At 45.1% G+C, this 25,090-nt stretch overlaps 1 protein-coding gene across 1 annotated transcript in view; it reads left to right on the top strand.

Moving 5' to 3' along the window:
* TMPRSS15 (transmembrane serine protease 15) overlaps nucleotides 1-25,090 on the top strand; it is a 1,630,091-nt gene that overhangs the window by 755,287 nt on the left and 849,714 nt on the right. The window lies entirely within an intron of this gene.

Raw genomic sequence — 25,090 nt, 5'->3', positions numbered from 1 at the left:
TGGGTGAATATTGCCATGGACTGTAGAATTATTGAACACCGTTGTACGGGCCCAGACATAATGAGACTTCCAATTAAGGGAAGTAGAGGAGGCGAAACTCTTGAGCTGTTCAATGTTTATATAAGGGGAACACCATGGGGTAAATCCTCACCTATTGTCACGTCTTTGGAACAGGAGTTATCTGGTTGCCCATCTGATTCATATGTCATGGTTGCAGGAGATCTTAACTGTACCTTTGAGCCTCTAAGCTCTGAGGACATGCTGGGGGTAGAGGAAAATGATACAAAGTGGGGTGTTCCACTTCTAAATATATACCTATTAAAAATGGTCTTGGGTAGCAATTCAGCTTAACACGTTTACCTTAGAATTCGACTGAGGGCTACCAAATGCAGAACATCATCAGATGCCATAGGGTCCAACACATACAATAGAGCCAATTGCCCCTAGTTTCTACTACTGATAGTGATCATAACCCACTCTGTTTGATCATGAAGGTCCCATGGTCCTCCCCTTGTCCTGCTTATAGTGTAGGTTTCTCTATGATGACCAAAGAAGTGGTCCCTTCTAACTGCAGAAGGTACCACAAATGGCCTAAAGTTGTTGCCCAAGAAACAAAGATGGCTGGCATCAGGCATGCCCTGACTGAGAACACCCTTGAATTACTGGAGGTATTGAGTGAAACAGATGGGCTGGAGAAGATCCCAGAATTATATAGGAGTATGATAGATCAGATAGGGTCCTTTTTTCAAATAGCAACAAACTGCAGTAAACCAATTTCGCGCCAAAAACGTTGTCAGACATGGTTTACAAGGGAATGCAGACAAAATAAAAAGGCCCTAACTCTAGCAATTAAAAGTAAACATTGTCCTCTGATACAAACTACTAGAAAGGAATATAAAGTTGCTATCCTTTGTACAAAGCTGAAGTGGGATAAGTCCCACTGGCAGAATTTAAAGTACTCTAGTATAGCCAGGGATGCCAACTTTTTCTGGGACCTTGTCAGACGGGCACATAGGAAAGATCCTGACCTAATTCCCAATCACATTACAAGCCAAGATTGGTACAATCGTTTTGGGAAACTTTACGCTTGGACAGATGCAATTTATAAAGAAGGACCATATGACCAACTAAGTGCCCATCCTATCCCAAATACCTCTGACTTCTTCCTTCTTCATACTAGAAGAAGTAGAAGCGGCTATAAAAACAATAGTGCCAGCAAAAGCCCCGGGACCAGATGGTCTCCAGGGAGATCTTCTTCTTGCTGATCACCACAATTAGGCACGTTTTTTTAATGCTTTTAATTAATTCCTTTGCTAAAGGATACCCAGTACCTGAATCGTGGAAGGGTGCAGAGGTGGTACCAATCTTTACAAAAGGTGTTAGGTGTTCTTCAGTTAGGGAGGACCCTGCCAACTACCGTCCAATCAGTTTGATTGATGCTATTCAAAAAGTAGTTGGCAGGGTGTAGCTGCAGAGAATCCAATATTGGGCGGAGGACGAGAACGTCCTCTCTCAATATCAGGCGAGATTTAGGGCCAACACAGAGACGATCGACCAAGCTTTCAGGCTGCTTCTCCTTTACTGGAAGGTAGTCGTGATTGGCAAGGGCTGTCTTTATCTCACCTTCATCGACTTAAAGACTGCCTTTGACAAGGTCCCCCGCAATTGATTGTGACAAATGTAAATGTAAATGTAAATGTATGTGTCTTGTAAAGCGCACTGCTGCCCTGAGGCGTCGTGGCGCTGTAGACCGCTGGGGAACCCATCCTGGCTATCCCTGTGGGATGGTCCCTACTGGGTATCTCCAAGGTGAAACCAGGCATCCCCGGCGATTGTGGGGGCCGTTGTAGAGATGAGGCAAGCTAATGTCCAGAGTTGCCGAGTGTGATCCCTGGTTAGAGTAGGCACCGAGGCAAGAATTATCGAGTCCGCTGACCCTGGTCCACGACCCTGCCGCGTCAGGAATTGAACCCTGGTCCCAGACCGTTCTCTGCTTCCGGGTCTGCCGCCTCTAACCAGTGAGCCACACCACCACAAATATTAGGTGAGACGGGGATCCCCCTATTGGTCCTCAACCTGTTGGTCCGATTACCTAAGGGCAATTACGCTCAAGTGAGGTTGGGGTCCCCAGAACAGAAAACAGACAGGATCCCAGTAAACAGGGGAGTACGACAGGGCTGTGTATGGCACCCACCCTGTTCTCTCTATACGTGAACAGAGTGGTTAGCTTCCTCCAGGAAGTTCCATCAGATGCCTCAGCCTTGGCAGGAGATAGGGTACCCACTCTCCTGTTTGCAGATGATACCCTGCTGATCCCTAAGACCCCGGCAGGGCTACAAAGACTCCTGGATTGATTTCAGCTCTTTTGCAAATCTAGGGGGCTGGTCAATAATACTTCTAAGCCCAAGCTTATGGCGTTTAACCCCTATAGACTATTTAGATATAATCCCACCTGAGATGGAACCCGCCTGGAGAGAGTCAGTACTTTTGATTACTTAGGTATTCAACTCTCCGAAAAAATGTATTGGAGATACCACATTGACAAAATGCTTTTGAAGCATAAACGTGCGGTTGGGGCACTAGGTAGAGAATATCGCTCTACGCAGAGCAGACCAGTGGCCCCGGCTTTCAAGATTTATGCTGCAAAGGCAGTTAGTTTGGCCCTTTACAGAGGTAAACTATGGGGTTTCGACAATGTAGAAGAAATCTGCAGATTCGAACATAAGTTTTTGAGAGACCTAGTGATGCTCCCTCGTAATGTACCACTGAAACCCCTGATGAGTGATATGGGTAGACGATCATTCAGAGACATAGCCAGGCTGTGACCACTGCTCTTCTGGGCCCGCCTATGCCGAACTGCTGAACTTTCCAACTATGCCGCTAGACTCACAGAGGTAATGAACCTAGATGGTAATCAAAGAGTCAGCTGGATAAATAATGTTAAGAAATCACTTCTCGCCCTTGGCCTCAAGGAATCGTGGGAAAGACAAAATCCCCCCATTAAGGTTGAGTTTAAAACACTCTATTGGGCCTGGGTTGACATGCAGGAGCTCAGCAATTCCAAAGCAGGAAGGCTTACAGAAGATTTGTATCTACATAAGCAGCACATTTACGTAGAACCATATCTAGATTTTATTCAGACACCACGAGATAGGGCGCTTTACATACAGCTTAGGGTAGGCTCACTTTTGGTACGCAAATTAACTGCAAAGTGAATCCCCCCTACCAGATAATTGCAGGCTGTCCCTGTTGTGAGGCACTGGCTGAGAGCGTGGCCAATCTCATGTTTGGTTGCCCAGCATACAAAATGGCAAGATCAAGATGGCTAAAACCCATCTGCAGACAACTGGGCATTTCTGACTATTGTGCTGCTTTGCGTATTCTGAAGTCCGATACAAGAACTCTCTTTGCTTGTGGCGTGGCTAAGTATTTAGGCTGCGTCTGGATAGTAAGGTACACATTTCTACACAAGGCCATCTATTGAAATACTATGGTTTTATTCTATCTTTTATTCGAGCTCAATTTGCTTGCCCAAATTATAATACACTATCACTTTAAATATCCGTTTTAAATGTAAATGTTCTATTTTTGTATTTAAGGTAGGAACCCAATCAATTTTATCTATAAACTGAGGATTTGTTTGATATAGCTTGTTATTGTTACTGATTTGGCAATATGACAACTTATTATGCTCTGAAGGATCTGCATATTTTAATTATTATCACTTTAAAGATAACTCATATTTTTATTGATGGACTGTCAGAAAGCTTTTATGATATTTGAAATGAAATGAGAACCCCTTGCAGGCAGGTTCATTGAGAGAATGCACACGCCTGCATGTGGATGTCTAGGGGGCACTCCTTTCTCCCCTATAGAGGGCTGCCATCAGGTGGCACAGTCAGTTAGCCTCCTGACCACTGCTTTGTCTCTGCGCCTGAATCTATAATATGACACGGGTGCAGAGGCAAAGTTATTCCCTCTTTTGCATGGTGCTGGGCCCCATAAAAAATGAGGGACCCCCCTCCAGTCATTGTGCTGGCACCAGTGGTGGTGTGTCCATTAGGGGTGCTGGGGCGTGGCCCCACAAGCCGCCCGCGCCTGAAGCTCCCGAGATTAAGCTAATGTATGTCAGTCACTTTGAGTCAGCATGACGCTGGACCGCCCACCCCCTTCAGAGTCTGAAGGGGGTTGGCGGTCTGGCGTCATGCTGACACACTGTGACTGACATGCATTGTAGGGTCGGCATGGGGGGGGGGCGCAGAGCGCGCAGCAGGAAGTAGCACAAGTGCGCATGCTGGGCTTAGGTCAGAGAATTTATCTGACCGGCCCACTCATGCGCACTAGTGTTGCGTCTGGCTGGCGGCTGTGCATTTAGGAGAGCGAGTATAGGACCACACCATGGATCAGGGGGATTCTGGTCTCCTGCAGGCTTGCCTTGGTGCACGGACCACCCGCAGTGCACAGTCCCTCCCACACAACCTAGAGGGCCTAAAATGTTTGTGTGTGCTCGGTCTGTACTGTCAAGTGGTGGGGGTGGGGGTGGGGCTGTAGCTGTGCAGTAGTCCAGTACTCGCAGGTGTATTAGTGACTACAGAGGAAGGGCTTGTGGCTGGGCCCCAGGCCTGTACTACAGTCTAGCACTTCTGTGTATGCCTAGTCTGCTGTGTGTGCCTGTATCCCTCATTGACCCATGCTTTTTTGCTTTATTTCTTTATTTCGACAGTTTGTTTGTCATAAAAGAGAAATTACAGACATTTGTTACATCTAAAATATTTAAAACGATTAAAAGGTTAAAACATTTCGACAAATCCATATACATTAGACAGTAGAGAAGTGTAATATACGTAGTCCTTCATACCCCAACAGAGATAAAAGGGGGCAACCCCCTGTGGTCCAGTCAAGTAGTCCAATTCAAATCTCAGAGGGTATTTAACAGTGACCTCCTCATGTTCCACATTGCTGCTAAGTACTTAGTTACAGCAAAGACCACAACCGACAAGAGATCGGACTTAAGAATCCTGTATGCTTGGGCACAGTGGGTTAACCCCAGGTTTTTGCTTAACGGGGCAATCCACCTCCTCCTTGAACCAACGTAGGCAGGGCAGAAAAAGACAACATGGACCTCACTTTCTAGGTTGGCGCTGCAACCTGGGCAATTTCCAGGGGATGAAGTGCTCCATGCCTGTGTCCCTCACTGCCCCAAGCATGGTGCTTGCAAACTCCATGATTGTGTAGTCTGCTGTGTTCATGTGCCCTGCACTGTCCTGTGCCTGTCCCTCAGCATGTCATGTGCGTCTTGCTTTGCTCCATGCTGAATTAAGCACTTGTTGAATGTGGGCTAAAGGCTGCACGCGGTGCTTCCATAGAAGAACTATAAAGAAAGACACTGGAGAAATGTGCATTTCAAATGTATTTAGTGAGCAATGGAATTGGCTTCATAGCACTGTGATGGGAAGTGCCGGGATAGCAATTGTTCCGATTGACAACCTTTTTCTTGTCATCATTAAACTGTGCTAAAACTAATAGCTTATTAAACCAGGGTTGCTTTTCTGTATTATAGTGAATAGCACAAAACAACTGACTTGTCTAGGGAAGCCCCATGCCGCTGTATAAGCACACATTTGTTCTGTTGTACAGTTCATCCCACAAGTCCAGGCATCGGCTGTTTCTTCCAGTTAAGAATATTGGGGCATATTATCAAGGGATTTATCTCCGCTTTTTTGGCTTTAAAAGCCAAGAAAGCAGAGATAAAATTATCTCCCTATTACCTAGCTGTCGCTAACACCAGTTAGCGACAGCGAGTAGAAGATAGCGACCGTCTTGGGCCCCGCTTTGCATGTCAGAGATATTGATCACTAATGACATGCAAAGTGGGCGTGCCAAGATGTTAGCGACTGGAAACAGTCGCTAACATCGCTATCTCCTATTACCAACTTTTGGAGATATTCGCGCTAGCGCGAATATCTCCAAAAGCTAACACCTGCCCCGAGCAGTTCTTAGCCATGTTATCCAATGGGAGGTGGATAACATGGCTAAGAGCATTAGCTCGGTAATGCATGAATATCGCTGACTTTACAGCGATATTCATGCATTTCGGCCGATTTTTATCGCTTAGGAGATAAACCTTGATAATAGCAAGGCTCTTAAGCGATAAAAATCGGCGCAACACGGCGATAAAATTATTGCTGCTAAGCCAACATAGTGATAATTATCGCTAGTTGTTGGTAATATGCCCCATTATGTTTACTATGGTGGATTATGCATTGTGGAATAGGGTAGTTCGTCATCTTTCATATTTTCCATCTATTTTTCCCCAACATCTCCTGCTTTCGACCCGTTTGTTGCCTTAAACATTTTGTACTTGCTACTACTTTTTACGTCCTCAGAGTGGTTGGTATAATGATCGATCATACAAGAGTTTACGATTAGGATAGCTTGTTTTGCTCATAAATCGTGCCAGGCAAAGTTACAGTGCTTTTTCACATCTGATTGAAGCCATTACGACTGGCGTCTGAGTTTGGCTGAGACAGATGTATTATCTGAATTAACCCGTAACCTTCTCAGAGATTTTGTGGCTACATTGTCTGTTCAGACTCTGATTAGATTCGCCATCTCTGTATTCAACCATATGCACTTTATTATAATAATACAGAATTACTGCAGCAGGTACTCTAGACGAGAGTGCAATAATTAAATTATGACTGCATTGCAAAAGAAAGTCGTAAAAAGAGCAGTACACCACAAAATGGTCTACATTGTGCGTAAAAGTGATATAATGGCAATGGGTAATATATAGCACGTGTGTCTAGTGCACTTTGTATCTTCTATTTTACCTGCAATAACATGTGATTGTCAGTAGAAGGTATAAATTCAATGAGCTGCTGACATGAGAGAAAATAAATGAACATAAACTGTACAATAGCTGACAGAAATATCCATGCTCCATCGAGCTGTGTAGTTTATAGTTGGCAGCATAACTTATATTGCAGATTTTAAAAACGTGGTAAGAAATCATTCATGATGTGCTTTGTTGCTCTATAAGATCAGCTATAATGTATGCATTCTGACGTGCCACATTGATTTCCCCTTATGTATGGCTATAATAATTGTGTCACTTGACAAAGGCCAATGCGTGCCTTTCAGAAACCAATGCAGACTTGGCTAGAATAATTACAATGCACTTTGCATTAATTGATTTCAATATTGTAGGGTATGTGTTTTATTTCCATGCCTAACAATGGCGGAATTGTCAATCTATTTTTTCATTTTTAAATCTCCCAAAAATGTTGCTTCTTTCTAAAAGCAACATGGCATGTAGCGGTGTGTTAGTCTGCATGGATATCACCCACGGGTGTTTCTACAAGACAGCGCCAAAATGTGCTTTATGGTAACTTAGGAGCACAGTGGCGGTGCTCACCGGTGTGAAAAGGATAGCTGTTACACTTCGTGGAATGGTGCATTTTGGTTTAAAACTGATTTTTGCTGGACACAGGTTGTCTTTGATGGTAATGTCTTTGGTTGAGGGGTGGGCACAGGGTACCAGTGTCCTGAGCACTTTGCCTATTAAACGTGTATCTTTACTGATTTCGGCTTCGCTATGTCACTTCTTAACCCACCCGGGACACACACTACAAAAGGAACGCGCTGCACAAGTGGCCTGGGAGGGCATGAGAGTTGTCCTTGAGGTTTGGGTAGTCTGTCAAATTCAAATTCAAAAAGCTTTATTCGGTACATTTTCTATGACCATAAAAGCATACTAAAAAAAAACTGAATATCAGATATATAATTTACAATCATTATCAATATATATGAATACAGTCCATGTTAAATAAAATCAAAACATAATTCAATAAATACTATTTAAAATCTCATTAATTCACAATTAATTAGGAAAAACAAGTAATCGCATGTTATATAAAATACATCAGTTTTCCAAATTATAGATATAAAGTATATAAGGGTCATTAGTTTTCATAATTTTCATACATTAAAATCTCCAAATACGAATAGGTCTTTCTTTTCTTAATTGCCATTTGGACAAATTTGCAGGCAGCATTCATAATATTTTCGTTCTCCAATCTACAAATGATGTTAAAAGCTTGCTTATTTTGGATTTGGAGGGGTATTTATAAAGCGCGGCGTTCGCTCCGGAAGGAGCATCATGGCGCTGTCATTCCTTGAACCAGGTTACAGAGGGATAGAAGAAAAGAACTAGATGGCCGCTTTTGTCCAGTCATCAGGAAGATTGAAAATCCAGGTTTTAAGGAGTTTCCTGAACGGTTTCTCAAGAGTCTGAAGTCTGAGATGTCTAGGCATGCTGTTCCAGGCCTTGATGGCTAAGGTGGTGAGGGATTTCCCACCTTTGGACTTCAGATTAAATTTGGAGGGGGTCATGAGATTTTCATTAGAAGATCGGAGGGTGCGAGTCGGATTGTAATGAGGGAAGCGTCTGGACAGATAGGAGGGACCGGATTTGTTAAAACCCCTAAAAGCTATGATGAGGATTTTGAAGAGTATTCGCTTGTGTAGGGGGAGCCAATGCAGGGTTTTGAGGGCTGCAGAGATTGATGATTTGCGTGGAAGTTTTAAGACAAGGCGGGCAGCGGTGTGCAGAACACTTTGAAGTTTTAAGAGAGTGGACTTCTTAGTCCCCGCAAGAAGACCATTACAGTAGTCTACTCGGGAGAGTATAAGTGCTACTGCCACGGTCTTTCTGGAGTCTAGGGGGAGAAATTCAAAGAACTTTCGCAGGGACTTAATTATGCCGAAGCATCTTCCTGCAACGGTCGAGGCGTGGAGGTCGAAAGAGAGGTCAGAATCGAAGAGGACCCCGAGGTTTCTAGCTGACGAGACCGTCTGCGGGGGGCTGCGGAGTTGTCAGGCCACCATAAGGCGGGGCAAAAAGAGGCATTTTTTCCAATGGGGAGGATTTCCGTTTTATCTGAATTGCAGCGTAGATGGTTGGCTTCCATCCATTGAAAGACAGCTGTTAGACAGTGCTTGAGATTCAATGATAATATACATGGATTTAACACCTAAAGGGTTGGCCAATCGTCTTCGTGCACTTCATCTTTTTGCTGAAGCCCAATTCCTGAGGATAAATACAACAAAAAGCAAAATTATGTGCATTGCAGGGAGAAAAAAGTTAAAATACAAGAATTTTGAGTGGACAGTTGGTGGCCAAAAATTGGAGGTGGTAAAATCTTATGTTTTTTTAGGGAAAATCATTTCCAATAATTTGAGTGATAAGCCCCACACTGATAACAATACCCGTAAAGCCCTATCCCAGGGAAAAGGCTTGAGTGTGTTATACTCAGCCACGGGGAGAAGACATTTCAATTGCCTACTGGAAGTTTTTAGGGCAAAAATTCCTTCTTCCCTTTTGTATGGAATGGAATTGGTCGATTTAAAGCAATGGGATTTTTTACATTCTGTAGAAGGGAAGTTGTTAAGATCTTTATCTTCTCTTAATACCGCTTGTTCAGTAGCTGCCTGCAGACTTGAATATGGCCTTCGCAGTAGTTGGGTGCAGGGCCTTGCAGCTATAGTACGGTGGGTTGCCAGTTTAGCTAGAGGAGAAATGGGTTCACTAAGAAATCTTATGAAGGTTGAACTGCTGGGCAGCTTAAAGGAGTATTCGCAAATTCTTAAAAATTTTAGAAAGGCGGCTGTCCTTCTCCAATTGGAAGAGAGCACACTTTTTACTGTTTCTGCTGTACAGTTAAAAACGCTTCTGAAAAAGGCATCCTGGGACCTCAGCTTTAAAATGGATATGGAGGCTATGTATCTTAAAAAGGGAGCTAACCATCTTACTGACTCGTACGTTAGTAAAGTTATGCAACCTTATGTCGCCTGGAATTTACCACATGGCATTCGGCGATTTTGGTTCCTCCTAAGACAGGATTTGTTGCCATTAAACAATCTATTGGCAAAGTGGTATGGTACTCCAGCAATTTGTAATGTTTGCAACTTATCCACCCAGGACCGCTTGCATGTTCTCTTCACTTGTCCTGTACTGCGCCCATTTCGGTATAAGTGGTTAAGATATGTATGCTTGCAATTGGGTATTCTAAATGCCAACTCCTTTTTACTCGCATTGTATAACCCCCCAAATGAAATTTTCTGCTTTAACATTTTTAACTTTTTTAAATGCTTTTTAGCTATTTATTGATGGCTTTTGTAGTTTGTGAAACTGAGTATTTCATGCTTTGTGAACATTGTAGATGTCTGTCTTGCATTGAATGGATTTTGTATTGTAAATGGTTTTTATGTGGACCTCCTCGGAGTTCCAAAACATAATAAAGAAATCTTGTACACTGATAATATACATTTGTTTTGAAAAGGGGTTTCAAAGTAAGCTTACGAATGTCCCCATAAAAAGCACAAAATAATAAGAAATGCAACGTTGATTGTGGTGATTTACCGTCGCATGGGCAGTTTGGTAATGAGTGGTACATTTTCCTCTTTGCGGGAAATGCAACCAAATAATGTAGACTGCCTAGTCTTAATCTAGTAAGATAGAACCTTAGCTGGACATTTCTTATAGTAACAAGGTAGGGTTGTATACACATACAAAAAGGACGTTCATAATAAAATGAAACACTTTGTTTTTTAATTTCCTCTCCTTCCCTCGCTAAGTCCATAGCAACAGTAGAACTTCTTTTCAGTTCTTTCTTACTGTATTCTATTATTAACATCGGTTCTTTATGGTCTAGCTTGATGTTACAGATTTCTAGGAGTAGTTGTATATATTCAAGCCACGCTATTTTTCTTCTCTCGTCTAAGGCCAGACAGTCTAATACTATATTCTGTGTAAACCTAGCTTCTTCACACGACCAAATCCCATGCCATAATGTTAAACCGGCTATTTTTATGAAGTCGCTAATATAAGGGACAGACAATTCTCTATGAACTAAACAGTTAGGTGTAGAGCTTGGAGCTGCTAGCAAACGTTTTAAAAACTTATTCTCCTGTGTTTGGAGGGTTACTACACTAGCTCACCCCCATAATGCTGCGCCATAACATGCAGTTGAGACTGCTTTTGATCTATACAAGGAGAGAATTTCCCTCACAGGTTTATTCCCTATTTTTTCTGAAAATCTAAAAATCCCTTCCATACTTCGCGTAAATTTTAATTTAGCTAGATTAATATGTGATCCCCATATCCCATTTTCATTCAAATGTAAACCCAAATAAGTAAAACTCGAGACCCTTTCAATCATAATACCATCCACGTGATGTTGTTTAATCATTCTTTTATTTCTGCCACAGGTCATAACAAACGTTTTTGTTAAATTTAATTTGATATCCATTCCAGTCATAAAAAGTGCACATTTTTCAATCAGATGTTGCAAGCCATTTGCCGTCTTTGAAATAAGGACGGCATTGTCTGCATAAAGCAGCACTGGTGTCGATCGGGATCCCACTTTTGGTGCATCAGCCCAAACAACAATCAACATTGTTTATATACAATGAGAATAACAGGGGTGCTAAAACGCACCCCTGCCTTATCCCACGTGTTACCCTAAAATCTGGTGTGCACTCATGCTTCGGGCCAAATCGGACTCTAGATGAGAGAGAGGTATAAATTTGAGATAGGTAAACAACAATATCTTTGGGGGCTCCTATCTCAACCAGCGTTCGCCACAATTTCTCATGATTGACCAGGTCGAATGCACTGGTGAGATCAACGAAACAAAGATGTAAACTGCCCCCTTTGGCTATAGTATATTTATCCACCAGAAGAGCCAAATTTACACATTGTTCGATTGTTCCTATCCCTCTCCTGAACCCATATTGGGCCTCTGAAAGAATGTTATTTTTAGAGGCCCAGGATTTTAGTCTACTCAACAATACTCTCCCCATCAGTTTTGAGGTAGAATCTAAGAGGCATTAGGGCCGGTAACATTTTGGGTTTCCTCTATCCCCTTTTTTAAAAATAGGGACTATAATGCTTTCCACCCAAGATATGGGCAGCTTTCCTTCAAGGGTTGCATTAAAAAAGTTCTGCAGGACAGGTGACCAAAATTCAATATTATACCTAAAAACATCAGTAGGGACCCCGTCAGGGCCAGCGGCTTTGCCACTTGCACTTTTATTCAGTGCTCCTTTTATTTCCTCTGCAGTTATCATGGGCATTCCTACTGGTTACACAGTTAGAAATGTTTTTTCCTTATTTTGTAGAGTATCTAGCCCTCCAGGGTTAAAAATGTTTCCAAAATGAGTTATCCAATCCTCAGCAGGAACTAGGATATTTATTTTTACAGCAGTAGTATCCTTGAAAAAAGGATAATTAATTGTTTGCCAAAACAGAGTTGTATCCTGGGTTGCGGCAGCTTAGACTAATTTACCCCAGGCCTCTTCTTGGATAGTCTGTCTTTCTGGCTGCTCGTTTAGCGCCTGGAGGTGCACGGGTATGGTGGAAACACATCCGATTTAGGCGAAAAGACTCACGCCATTTAATATGGTGAGGAAATAAGGGTATGTCCGGAGCACTTTCTGTATTAGAGTCAGCCTCCCTCTTTTTATTGTGCAGTGCTTGGTGATTAGCGGTGCAATTTGAACAGTGTGTATTAGATAAATTCAAAGATTTCTTGTGCTGAGAAACAGTATATTGGGTCGCAGTTTTAGATTGTTGCAGTAATCTAGTTTACTTTTAGCAAGCAGTGTGTTAATCAGAACATTAGCAGTGTGGACAGGTAATGTGCTTGGGGTCATTTCTTCTGTTAAGTAGTCATGGTAGCTGTGAATGCTCTGAAGAACTATAGTCACAAACTAGGATTGAATAGGGTCCTTGAGTTCCAGGCAGAGAAGGAATAAAGAAGAGCATCGTTGGGATCACCATCATGTAAAGGGTAAACAGAAAATAGACAGGTCCAGGACAGAACCATGGGGCTCACTAACAGGTAGGAGGGCAGGCGGAAAGTGGAGGAGCAGCAGAAGGCCAAGAAAGATCAATCGGTGAGATAGGAGATCCACTCTTTGGCTTTACCATCAAACAAGGTGAGATCTGCAAGTAAGGTTGGGTGGCCAGCCTATCAGAGTCTAAGATGTGCTGAGATGAGGCACTTGTAGATAAGCCTGTGAGGGCAGTTTAGGCCCAGCACAAATTGCTTTAATAACCGTCCTGCTTCCTCAAATTTGCTTAAAAATGCACCATTTGTCTACTCTTTTTTCAAAACCCCCGTAGGTTATTCGAGCTCCCACGCTACGCTCGCTGGCCGCAGTGCAGTACGACAATGTTACGCCACACCATTTTCAAACATCACCAGCCACCACTGGCTGGCACTATATTTGCAGCAGCGCTATCTGTATTACAGAAAGGGCCACACAAGTGTCTGCGGCTCTTTCTGTAATACCAAAGTGCCCCGGTGACGCACATGCCTAAAGCGCCCCTGGGGCACTTTGTATTAATACGGCCCTAGTACGTCCAAAGCTGTGGCAGTGACCTATCTTAAATTAGGATTTACAGTGCTCACTGTGATACAGCCTCATCTATGCAAGTCTGTCAAACATGCAGCTAGTCCTATCTTTCCCAACTCAGCAAACAAAAAGAGCTAATATATCAGACAACAGCAGTAGTTGGACAAGCACACTCCTAGCACAGTAGCACATTTCCCTCTATCGCCACAACCAAATCAATTCCCTGCATTTTTCGAATATGTTACAGCCTTGATCCAGCGGATTGTCCATTTTGTTTATTGTGCTGCCTCCAAATCTCTGTAAGACATATTACCTGATAACATACGACTTATTGTAAACCTCGATACTCACAGTTCTTTACCAACATATTTAATAGAGAAACATTACATAGCTTACATTTATTTAACACTTTAATAATAGAAACTATAGGAGCTGCTGGTTGTGTGCTGGCTCTTGGGGTTTCATTGAAATGAATGCACTTTTATGTTCTAACGTATTGAATAAATAAATACCTATTGAAATAGTTCAAGAATAGTCTGTGAGAATCTCGCTAGCATCCTGAAAGAATGGCAAAGGGCAGCGTCTCGAGGGAAGTGATTCAAGCATTGTGCTGCAAACAACTGGCCGCAGAGGTGTCCTTTTGTAACGTTTTCTCTGCGGATTCCCGGTAGCTGAAACTGCTGCTCAAGTGCTGATAAACGTATTGACTCTCAGAGTAGATTACATACATCTGCCCTATCAGAGTACAGTTCACGCTTTCACGTGATTGGCAGGTGTAAACACTGAGCTGTTAGACCACGTATTCGGTACAAAGGTTTTGTTTGTTCCGGTCGATTGGTGAAAATGTTTAGGCAAAATTCTGCTGCAAGGGCCATTTATTTATCAGTTCCACATTCTATTGCTATCTTCCTGCTGTACCCTTTACCTGGCGTTCAAGTTCCTCGGTCAATGCTGTTTAATGGTAGGAATGGCTGGGGAATCTCAGATGCCATAAATCTGAGAAGTTGTTCTAGGTTAAAAATCGTCCCTTAATTAAGCTTGTTAAACTTCTAATTACTTTTGGGCCACCTCTCAGAGCGACCTCCTCTGAGGCAATTGGAGTAAGGTTGGTTCGCAGGTGCAGTGATTGCAGTGATAGGCCCCCTTCTGCGTTGCCTTCCACTCCGTTGCAGATCACTGCTGACGCAGTTCCTTTAATCTCCTTGGCAGTTTAACCGACCTTATCTTCAGTTCTCCAATTAAAAATTCCTAATCTGCACAGCACGTGGCATCAAACGCACCGGTCCGTTTTCTGTCTTCCAGAGTTCCAACGAGGAGTGCATTGCAAGAGTTTAAACCAAGCAACACATTTGAACATAAATCTTGTCAAACCTTTTACTGCTAAACAAAATTTATAATATAAGAGCTATAAAAAAATAAAGTTTATCTAGCCCAGTAGCACTGCATTAGCGTTGAACATGCCTTAGATAAAAAAGTGGACACATACAAACATATAAAATATATGATAGAACCAATGATTGGAAATGGAACTGCTGTCGCGTCTTTTAAAAATTGCGTCTTCAGGAACAGCACAGGTTGTTATTGTTGTAATCCACAGCTTCACAATGCGCCATCTGCTTGTGTATGTGCGTGTTAAAAACACCATATGGGTGATGATGAGTCACGTCACCAATTATCCAATGTATTTCTTGTTGTTTGTCAGATAAAGATAAATATTCTACAGATCCACAGGATAGAAAACACTTAATAACAATTCTAATTTAATTTCTATTAATATAGAGAGCCGAATTTAAAGCAGTATGTGTAGTTAGAGATAGGAAGCTCTCTGAGTATGTTCAATCAGGACCTCTATGAGTACAACAGCACTTTGGTGGAACTCAAGCCAGGCTTGCCCTAAATAAACTCCTAGAGTAGTGTAACTGTCCATTGCAGGATCTGTATTCAGCTTGGTGGAGGTTAAACAGGAAGAGGTGGAGCAAGTTTAGGAACTCTCTGTGTAGTCAATGTCCAACCCACCAATGACAGGTGAAGAGGTCGGATTTGAGGGCCCGTATCTCAGAGAATAAAAAAGAACTGGCACACTGAATGATCCATGAACCACGTATTAATATATGTGGATGTATGTCGTATATCTATAGTAGTAACCTAGAGAAAACGTAACACAGCGGTATAGGGTCTGTTAGAAATGGGATTTCTGGCTAGCTGAGACTTGTGCCAATAAGAATAATAATAATAATAATAATCCACATTTGTAAAGCGCACAATCACCCGTAAGGGTCTCTAGGCGCTGGGGGCCGTCGGGAAGATTAAGCAAGCTATTGCCCAGAGTCACATGGTGCTGGGCTAACCTGGCGCCGGAGCCGGGGATCGAACCCTGATCCCCAGATTCCAGTGTCAGTCGCCCTGGCCTCGGCGCCACACCTCTCCCAAAGCGAGGCAGAAACCACTACTCTAGTCTGGATAAGGAAGTTACACTTCTAAAATAACCCCTGCTCACCCCCTTGATAGATTGGCACGAGCAGCCAGGCTCATCTTAGAGGCAGTGTGTAAAGCATTTGCACATAACCAACAGTAAAACAGTGTACGCACTACAGAAGGACACCACACCAGTTTAGAAAAATATCAAATTTTTATATACTTAAGAGAAGACCACATACGATAAAAATCCACAATACTATACTTCAAAATATTCACTTATCAAAATATGCTTTTAAAAATAGTTCCTTGATGTCAATAGATCATCCGGGGCTATCACGGCATCGTGAACAACAAATCCAAAAACAGTTCTGGCTGACCGCAGGGTCGCAGTCCAACTATGGTGTCGGGAAGACCCGCAAACAGTACCTTTCAGAGATGCAGGGCGATGGGGCCCTTGAAGTCACTCGCGTTGCAGGTCGGGCTTCTTTCTGATGGGATCTGGAGCGCTGGCGCCAACAGGTGTTGGGTGCTGTAGTGTGAAGCGCAGCGGTGCGGTGTCCCCAGGTCGCGGTGCAAGCAGCGGCTCGGTGGCGGCGTCAGATGGTGTAGTCGGTTTGACGAGGTTCAGAGTGCAAGATGAGGCTGTGCTTATCACAGTGCTAGCGGGTTGGTTGATGGTGCCGGCGTCGTTAGGCCAAAGGCGGTGCCTCATGTAACTTACGAGCGGTGCCCTCGAACCACGGTGCAAGCAGCAGCGTTGATTTTGGTGGGAAGTGGTGGCGTCAGGAAAGCCAAGGCGTTCTCATGAAGCAAGGCGGTGTGGAGTGTGGTGCCCACAGGTCTCAGTGCGAGCAGCGGCTCGGTGGCGGAATCAACAGGTGCCGTCGGTGAGACCGGGGTCACATTGTGGCTTAGCGGCACTGCTCTCTGTGGGCCTCAAGCTTTGTTGTGAAGCGAGGCGGTGTGGAGTGTGGTGCCCACAGGTCACGGTGCAAGCAGCGGCTCGGTGGGGGCATCAACAGGTGTCGTCGGTGAGACCAGGGTTGTGGTGCAGCATTGCGGCGGTGCCCTCTGCGGTGCCAAAGCTTCGGTGTGAAGCAAGGCGGTGCGGGTGCAGTGCCCACAGGTTGCGGTGCAAGCAGCGGCTCAGTGGCGGCATCAACAGGCATCATCAGTGAAACCAGAGTTGCGGTGCGGCCGTGCCCTCTGCGGTGCCAAAGCTTCGGCGTGAAGTGAGGCCGTGCGGTGAGCAGTGCCCATAGATCACGGTGCAAGCAGCGGCTCGGTGGCGGCATCAACATGCGTCATCTATGAGACCAGGGTTGCAATACGGCATTGCGGCGGTGCCCTCTGTGGTGCATTCAGAACACAGAGTCAGCAGTGGCGTCGTAGACGTCGTTGAGTTGGTGTTCTTTAGGTTGCAGCACAAAACACACAGTCCCCAGTGCTGCGGGTTGAAGAACTTGAAGTCTTTGCTGTTCCTCAAGCCCTCGGAGAGACTCACAAATTAGGTTGCAGAAAGTCCCGTCCAGGCATTTCACTGCCCAAGACAGAAGCAGCCACTGCAGGTCAGCCCAGCAAAGCACCCAGCAAAGCAGTTGTTCCTTACGCAGCTTCTCCGGCGCTTCTTCTTGGCAGTCTTCTTGTTCCAAACACAGGTCAGGGAATCATAGGAGGAAAAAGCTAAAAGTTTGGGGATAACCCTGCAAAAAGGGCAATTTCCAACAGGGTCGAAGACAATGAGTTTGGTAGCTAAGTGTTAGAACTGGGGGTCTCTAGTTGGCAGAGGTAGGTACCACTGTCCAAATAGGGACCCTTGCTTCTTGTCAGGGTAAGGAGGAAACACTCTTCAGATAACCCCTGCTCACCCCCTTGGTAGATTGGCACGAGCAGTCAGGCTTATTGAAGGCAATGTGCAAAGTATTTGTACCAACACTCACAGTAACACAGTTAAAACACCACAAACTGACTCCACAACAGTTTAGAAAAATAAAGGTATTTAATCTAAACTACACAAGACCAGAATGAGTAAAATCCAACATACACAGTTCAAGAATATGGTTTCAAAATAATTCTTAAGGTTGCGTTAAAATAATCCATATTTGCGTCACGTTTTAGCTAACAGTACCTTTAGATGCGACAAAAGTTCCAAGTGAAAGCTGTAGCGTTGAAAAGCAAGCGATGCATCACTCCTGTGGGGGACAGGCACAGTCCTATTCAGGTCCCCGGTGCAACTACTCACTCCCATCTAAATGCTGATCTCTCTATTCACCACTAGGCGGACTCATTCTGTCTCCTGGAATCCCCCAGCCCGGTCACTCACAAACCAGACAGTCAATTCACAAACAGCCAAAGGCACACAGAAAGGTCAGACAAGAAAGCAGCCACTTTCTAAAAGTGCCGCTTTCAAACACAGGATTTAGAAACCATCCTTCCTAAAAGAATTGTTATTAAATTCTGAGTTCAGGGACACCAGACTTCAATTTTCTATCTTGCTCCTATGGGAAGATATGCAGGTAAACATTATACACAGCATTCCCCATTAAAGCCTATGGGCAAGATAGCCTTTCAATAGTGAAAAAGGAAAATGGGTGTAATTCACTACCAGAGCATGTCACCGACACTAGTACATGCTCTACCTTTCACATACACTGCACCCTGCCCAGTGGGGTACCTTGAGCCTTCCATAGGGGTGTCCAATGTGTACAGAAAGGGGAGGGTTAGGCCTGGCCAGTGTGGACACTAACCCTGGGCGTAGTGTGCGGAGTGGGGCTCCGCGGAGCTACGCGAAGTGGGCGCAGAACTACGCCCACCCACGCACTCCGCGTAGCCCCACTACGTGCCGCCCGCCTCCCTCCCGCCCTCCCTAAATATTTAAATAAAAGGATTGAAAGGTTTTAAAAACACTTACCTTGTCCACCACGTCCCCGGGGCTCCCTCTCCCGTCCCTGGATTCGCGCCGCCACCACTTCGGATACTAATGCGCATGCACGGGTGCCCGCGCATGCGCATTTCTCATGAGAAATGCGCATGCGCGGCCGCCCGCGCATGCGCATTAGTATCTGAAATGGCGGCGGCGCGAATCCAGGGACGGGAGAGGGAGCCCCGGGGACGCGGCGGACAAGGTAGGTGTTTTTAAAACCTTTCAATACTTTTATTTAAATATTTAGGGAGGGCGGGAGGGAGGCGGGTGGCGGCCGGCTACGCACCGTCTGCGGAGCGCGCGTAGTGCCGCCTGACTACGCCCGCTACGCAAAATGCGTAGGAGACGGCACTACGCACACTCCGTGCACGGAGCGTAGCTGGCCGCCCACCCTTAGTGGACACTGGTCGGGTCAACATGGCAGTTAGCAACTGCACACATGGACTGCGGTGGCAGGCCTGAGACACCATTTTAGGGCTACTCCTGTGGGTGGCACAATCAATGCTGCAGGCCCACTAGTAGCATTTGAATCACCAATCCTGGCACACTCAGTGCACTTTACTAGGGAATTCCTGGTAACATAAATATGCCAATCATGGATAACCAATTACACTTACAATTTACACAGAGAGCATATTCACTTAAGCACTGATCAGCACTGGTAAAGTGCCCAGAGTCCTATTGCCAACAAGCATGGGTCAGGAAAAATAAAGGAGGAAGAAGCAAAAAGTTTGGGGATAACCCTGCAAAAAGGGCAATTTCCAACACTAAGTATGTGGGGAATGGTTGTCATTTGTTGTACAAGTGGTTCTTTATTGACAATTTAAGGTTCTCACATACACACAATACAAGTGTGATGAGCAAAGAGTGAATAGGTTCCAGGTTACACAGAGGGCATAAACCGCGAACAACCTTGTGGTGACATTACTGCCTTCATTAACAATATTACAGTACTTTGTGCTCACACTAGTTATATTCTGTAACCCTGTGTAACTCATGCCCTCTATTGTGGGTCTAAAATCGATATGTGTTCATTATCAAGAACCCTGTGTTGTGAGAGAGTGAAAAAAAACTAACTGGGGCATAAACTTTGAAACCATGTTTCCCTGGAAGCAACGTGACATCTTCTGAAGTATTAGTGATAAAGCATTACTTGCTAAACATCTGTTTGGAAAAACTGGGGGTGAGATATAAGTGCCAATGTTAGGATGCTGATTTCTCAGCCATAGTCCTGATTCTAGGGAGGTGGATGGGATGGGGAGCCAGGAACAGTGGGCGGCAGGGATCAAGAGACCTCCGACTCATGCGCATGATATGTGGGGCGGGGGCTACTACTAGTCTGTGTCATGCTTGCCCTAAGAGACATAATGGCCATAGCGTCCCTCTTGGCTGCCAGCTTTACTAAGTATGTATCACAGGCATCCCATTGTGGAGGGTCCCCCTGCAGTCTCAGAAACGAGTGCCACATCGTGACTTCTACCACCACACACTTAAACAGATTCGGCAGCCATGAATGTGTGGAGGGGGCATCTTGAGATTTTCAAGTGATGGCAATGCAGTGTTTCCCCAGTGCTTATGCTGGTGTATACATGTTTATACATACTTGCGGTTGCATGCATGTGTGGAGATCCCCAGTATGCACTGCAAAGGGTAAGCAGGTAATGTCTGCTCAGTAATGTCCTACAGCATTGCCATTACCATTTCCCAGAAGCGTCCAGTAATGGGGCTGGAAAATACCATATGGTAGAAGTCTGTCTCCAGGGCAGAGCAGCGAGCGCACCTAGGGGCCACAGTCGGGAACATGCGGTGGATGCACAACGCTCTTAGATAAGTTTGGTGCAAATAGTTACATTGATTAAACTTCAACCAAGGGTTTTTAAATACTTTGCGTACCTACTTAAGTGCTGTAGTCCTTTGTCTGTCCAGTTGCAGTTGCCCATTTATCCCTTATTGTGAGGAAGTCTGCAACATGGGTGTCCAATAGCGCCTTACACAGCACTGAGCAGCAGGACCTGCAGAGGCTGGGAGAGGGCAGGCTCTAGTCGCTCAGGACCCCAGAAGAGCCCGATAGTGGTCAAAAGCGCAGTTGGATAGAAATTGGCCCTCTGCAATGAGGTACTGTTCCTTTAGTTCTGGACATTTTTGAAGGGTTTCATATGACTAGAGGTCACCCAGTGCAGCAAGGTCAGCATCTACCCATTATCTGATATTATGGTGCAGAGCCATCCTATAAGGAGTCAGTACCACCCATATTGTAAGCTCGTCGAAGAGGGCAGTTGGTAGCACTTGAGTTGGACATATCAGTGCCAGCAGTGCTTGGCAATCTTTGTCAACCAACTGGGATATAGGAAAGCCATCTGAGGATCCATCAACCAGCTTATTATCATACAATCCCCTCAGTCCTTCTTAACAATGTGCCTGTTCAGGCTAGGAGTGTCTTACTGCAATTGAGTTGTCACGTAGTAAAGCTTGTAAGTTGCAGCACCTAACCCTCCACATTCCAGGGGGGTCTAAAATGTATTAAGCACCTCCCTACTGCTGCCAGCCACCCAAACCCAATCCAAGAGAATTGATTCCATCTCTCTGAAGAAGCAACTGGGGAGGCAAAGTGAAAGAGCAGTAAAAGAATACCATAATCTATGGCAGCACCAGCATCTTGGCTATCGCCACCAAACCCATCGGCGACGGTGGCAGGGAGTTCCTGAACTCTAAGGAGCTGCATATACTTGCTACATCTGCTCCCAGATTGCCTTGTATAAGATCGTCATTGGAATGGAAGATGTTTACGTTCATGTAAAGCAAGGTGTTGGGATACCATACCATCATCCAGGCAGGCAGTATTATTTGCGCCCCCTGAGTAAAGTTCTACATGGAGAACAGGTCTGATTTTGGCCAATTGAGCCACAGGACCGAGGCCTTCCAAAGTCATCCAGTGCCTCCATTAGACGTGGGAGTTCTCCGCCCACATGCCTGAGGTACACTACTGCATCATCCATGTACAGCGAGATGATTTCTTCAGGAGTTACTACTCAAAAAACCCCAACTGCAAGTCCTGCAGGTGGAAAAGCCATGAAAGGGGCTCCATAGCCAAGGCAAAAATGAATAGCAACAAAGGACATCCATGCCTTGTACCAATGCGGACCTTGAATGCAGCAGACAATTGTCTGTATGAACTTGGGCCATTGAAAGAGTGTAAAGTAATGCTATCCATTGCACGAACTCCAAGCCCAATCCCATTCTCTTCAGTACCTCCACCAGGCATGGTCATCCCAAGGCATTAAATACCTTCTCAATGTGGAGAGTAAGAGATGTACCTGGTGGGCACTCTTGTGGGTTTTCTCGATCAGTCAGAAGAGGAGTCTTCGATTTAAGAAAGGGTAGAAATTGATTTGCAATAAGACTTTATAATCCGAGTTAAGTAGTGTCTGTACGACAACACCTCCAGTGGGTCTTTGCCAGGCTTGGGTAGGACTACGAAGACTCTTCCTATAGGGACACTTAAAGGGTGCCCTCATTTCTTGCCCATTGTGTAGTTTTGGTGCAAGGGTCATGCTATATATGGAGTAGAATTCCACTGGAAATCCATAAATACATCGAGTGGTGATGCATGTTAATTGGCTAATCATAAGACGGACCTCTTCTACAAATAGCACCTCAACCAAGGTGTGGTGCTGTAGGGGATCTAGGCGTGAGATAGGAAGGTGGTCCATGGACTCCCGTGGGGTGGGGCTGACACACCTTTGCTTTGTATAGTGCAGCATTATATTCACTGAAGACTTAATTAATGTCAGCCTGCATATTCAACACTTGTCCTGTCAGAGATCTGATAGCATTCATATGATCCTTAGGGGTCTCGCGCCTCAAACGCTATTCCAAGACTCACCCAGCCCTATCTCCTTCTGAATGTTGCCCTGCCACATACTCAGCGTAGTCTAGTTTCTCTAGTCTAGTGATCACTTCGGAGGGGAGTCCTTTCATCTTCTTTCCCAGTGTCGGTCCCTGCCCATACTTCAGCTGCTCTAATGGCATGTTGGGCTCAAAGGGTTTAGTCTGCAGTGTGTGCTTTACCCTGTATGAAGCTTAGATGCACAAGATCCGTGTGACCGTCTTAAAAGCATCTAATTCGACGCCCGCACCAGTGGTGGTCCCCCTATTTTCAATGAAGTAATTTGTGACATGTACACCAGAGGTATCACCGTAAATCCTGTCCTGCAGTGCCACAGTGCATATTTCCTGGTGAGTACCAGTGTCAGCCTTCTGCCAAATTGCTGCATAATTTTAAGGGGTCTGTGGTCGGAGAGTTTGTTGCCCCAGTACTGAGTGGCCACTACCTGGGGCACCAAATAAAATTTGCATAAGAATAGATCTATTCTGTTGTGTAGTTGGTAGAGCTGGGAGAAAAATGAATATTCCCTAGTGTCTGGGTGCATCGAGCACCAGATGTCCTGCATTTGCCCATGTGTGAGCCAGTCTCTTAGGGGGTGTGACGTTGTGAGTGCTAGTGTTCCCTGTTGGTGAGAAAATAACCTGTCTAAAGTGATGTCGTACACAACATTGAAATCCTCACCCCATATACTAGGTGTTGTTGGTTCATGTATCATTGTGGTGGTAAGACTGATTAACTGTTGCTGGCTGTTGTTAGGCACATAGAGGACTAATAGAGTAATCAGGGACCTGTCCAGCATCCCCTCCGCCACCACATATCTGCCCTCGGGGTCCACCACCATGTAGCTCACTATCAGCTGTACCCTCTGTGCGCTCCAGATAAGTATCACCCTGGTGTATCCAGAATAGGAGGTACCAACTATTTGGCCTCCCCATAATCACTGCGGATTACTGAGTTCTGTGGTGGTCATGAGTGCTTCCTGTTAATAAGTTAGTCTGCCTCAGGTAGGAATATACAAGGTGATGCCATCTAGGGGTAGCCATCCCCAGGACATCCCAAGTAATATCATTATTTGTAGACAGATTAGTGAGTGGGCGTGTTGTCATGATGTGTCCCCAAGCCAATCGATAACATCCCTCTGGGTCGATCCTGTCCAGTCCCAAACAGCTGCGTCCTCCCTGTAATTCGTATAATTTGATGCTGCTGTCACAGAACTTAAACTCCACACACAATCTCCAACTCCCACTCCCTGGTCAGGGCAATGACATACCCCCAACCAATTATAAACCATAACTGGAGCGCAAATGGCGTGTTCCTGCTAGATTCGGAGTGAGGGGGCCTCAGAAGTTGAGAGAAACAAGATAGCAGTGTATGAAGTCCAAGCCCATATACAAATGTAACATGGGCCTACCTCTCCACTGAGCAAAGAGGGCTACAACTCTCAGCCACTGCACACAGGAAAAATCAGGTTCTGGGAGGCATTGTACTGTACCAGTGGTCAGATCATATTGCTCGGCCGTGATCAGGGTGAGGTCAGGGCCTGATCGTAACTCCACCAGGATGTTTTCCTTGGCAAAGGCCAGTTCATGACCTGGAGAGGCGGCCCTGGAGCTAGTTGATGATGGTGACAGGCTATGCTGCAACTCTATGTCCGCCACAGCCTGGGCATGCCTGCACGCCACGTGCTTGCCCTTGGGTTGACTCCTGGGTCCTCTGTGTGATCATCTTCTTGTGCGTCGACGCATCCTGTCTCCCTCTGGTTGCTTATCATAAGGAGTCAGGGACACCCACTTTAACTTTAACCACTCCTGCGGGTGACCGGAAATAGATGTGGCAGTGTTGTGGTAGTGTTGTACATGACCCGCAGCATGGTTGGGAACATTACAAAATATTTCAGGCCTAGTTGATGTAGCTTCTGCGTAATTGGCATGAAGGAACTCCTGAGCCTTTGAGCATTTGTGGTATAATCCAGGAAAATGCTCACCCTTCTGCCTTTGATCCACCAAGGGCCCTTGGTCTTCGCAACTTTCAGGATGTTGTAGGGATCCTAGTAGTTAAAGAAGCGTGCTACCACTGGCTTAGGCGACAAGCCCAGGGGGGGGATCCCTGCTGGCCCTTTCCATAGAAAAGAAAGTGGACCTTTTGCTGCTCAACACCACTTGCAGGAGTCAGACCTCAAGAACAGTTCCATATTGGACCCTTCAGCCCCAACAGGGAGGCCTAATTGTTGAATGTTTTTCCAGCACAACTGGCCCTCTGCATCTTTGGCTCTGCAGCACAGGTGTGAAACTTCTGATTGGAGAATTTTAATATGGGACTGCCTCCCTACCAGCGAGGGGCACAATCCAGCAAGTATCGATTCAATTGCCTCCACCTGGTTTTTTAACGTACTCTGGTTGGTCCGTAATAGCCCCACATCAACCACCAGCGCATCCAATTTA

The sequence above is a fragment of the Lissotriton helveticus genome, chromosome 8 (genome assembly GCF_964261635.1).
Source record: "Lissotriton helveticus chromosome 8, aLisHel1.1, whole genome shotgun sequence".
In the NCBI taxonomy this organism is placed as follows: domain Eukaryota; kingdom Metazoa; phylum Chordata; class Amphibia; order Caudata; family Salamandridae; genus Lissotriton; species Lissotriton helveticus.
Note: the sequence above shows the minus strand (reverse complement) of the source record. Positions and strands in the feature narration are given on the sequence as shown.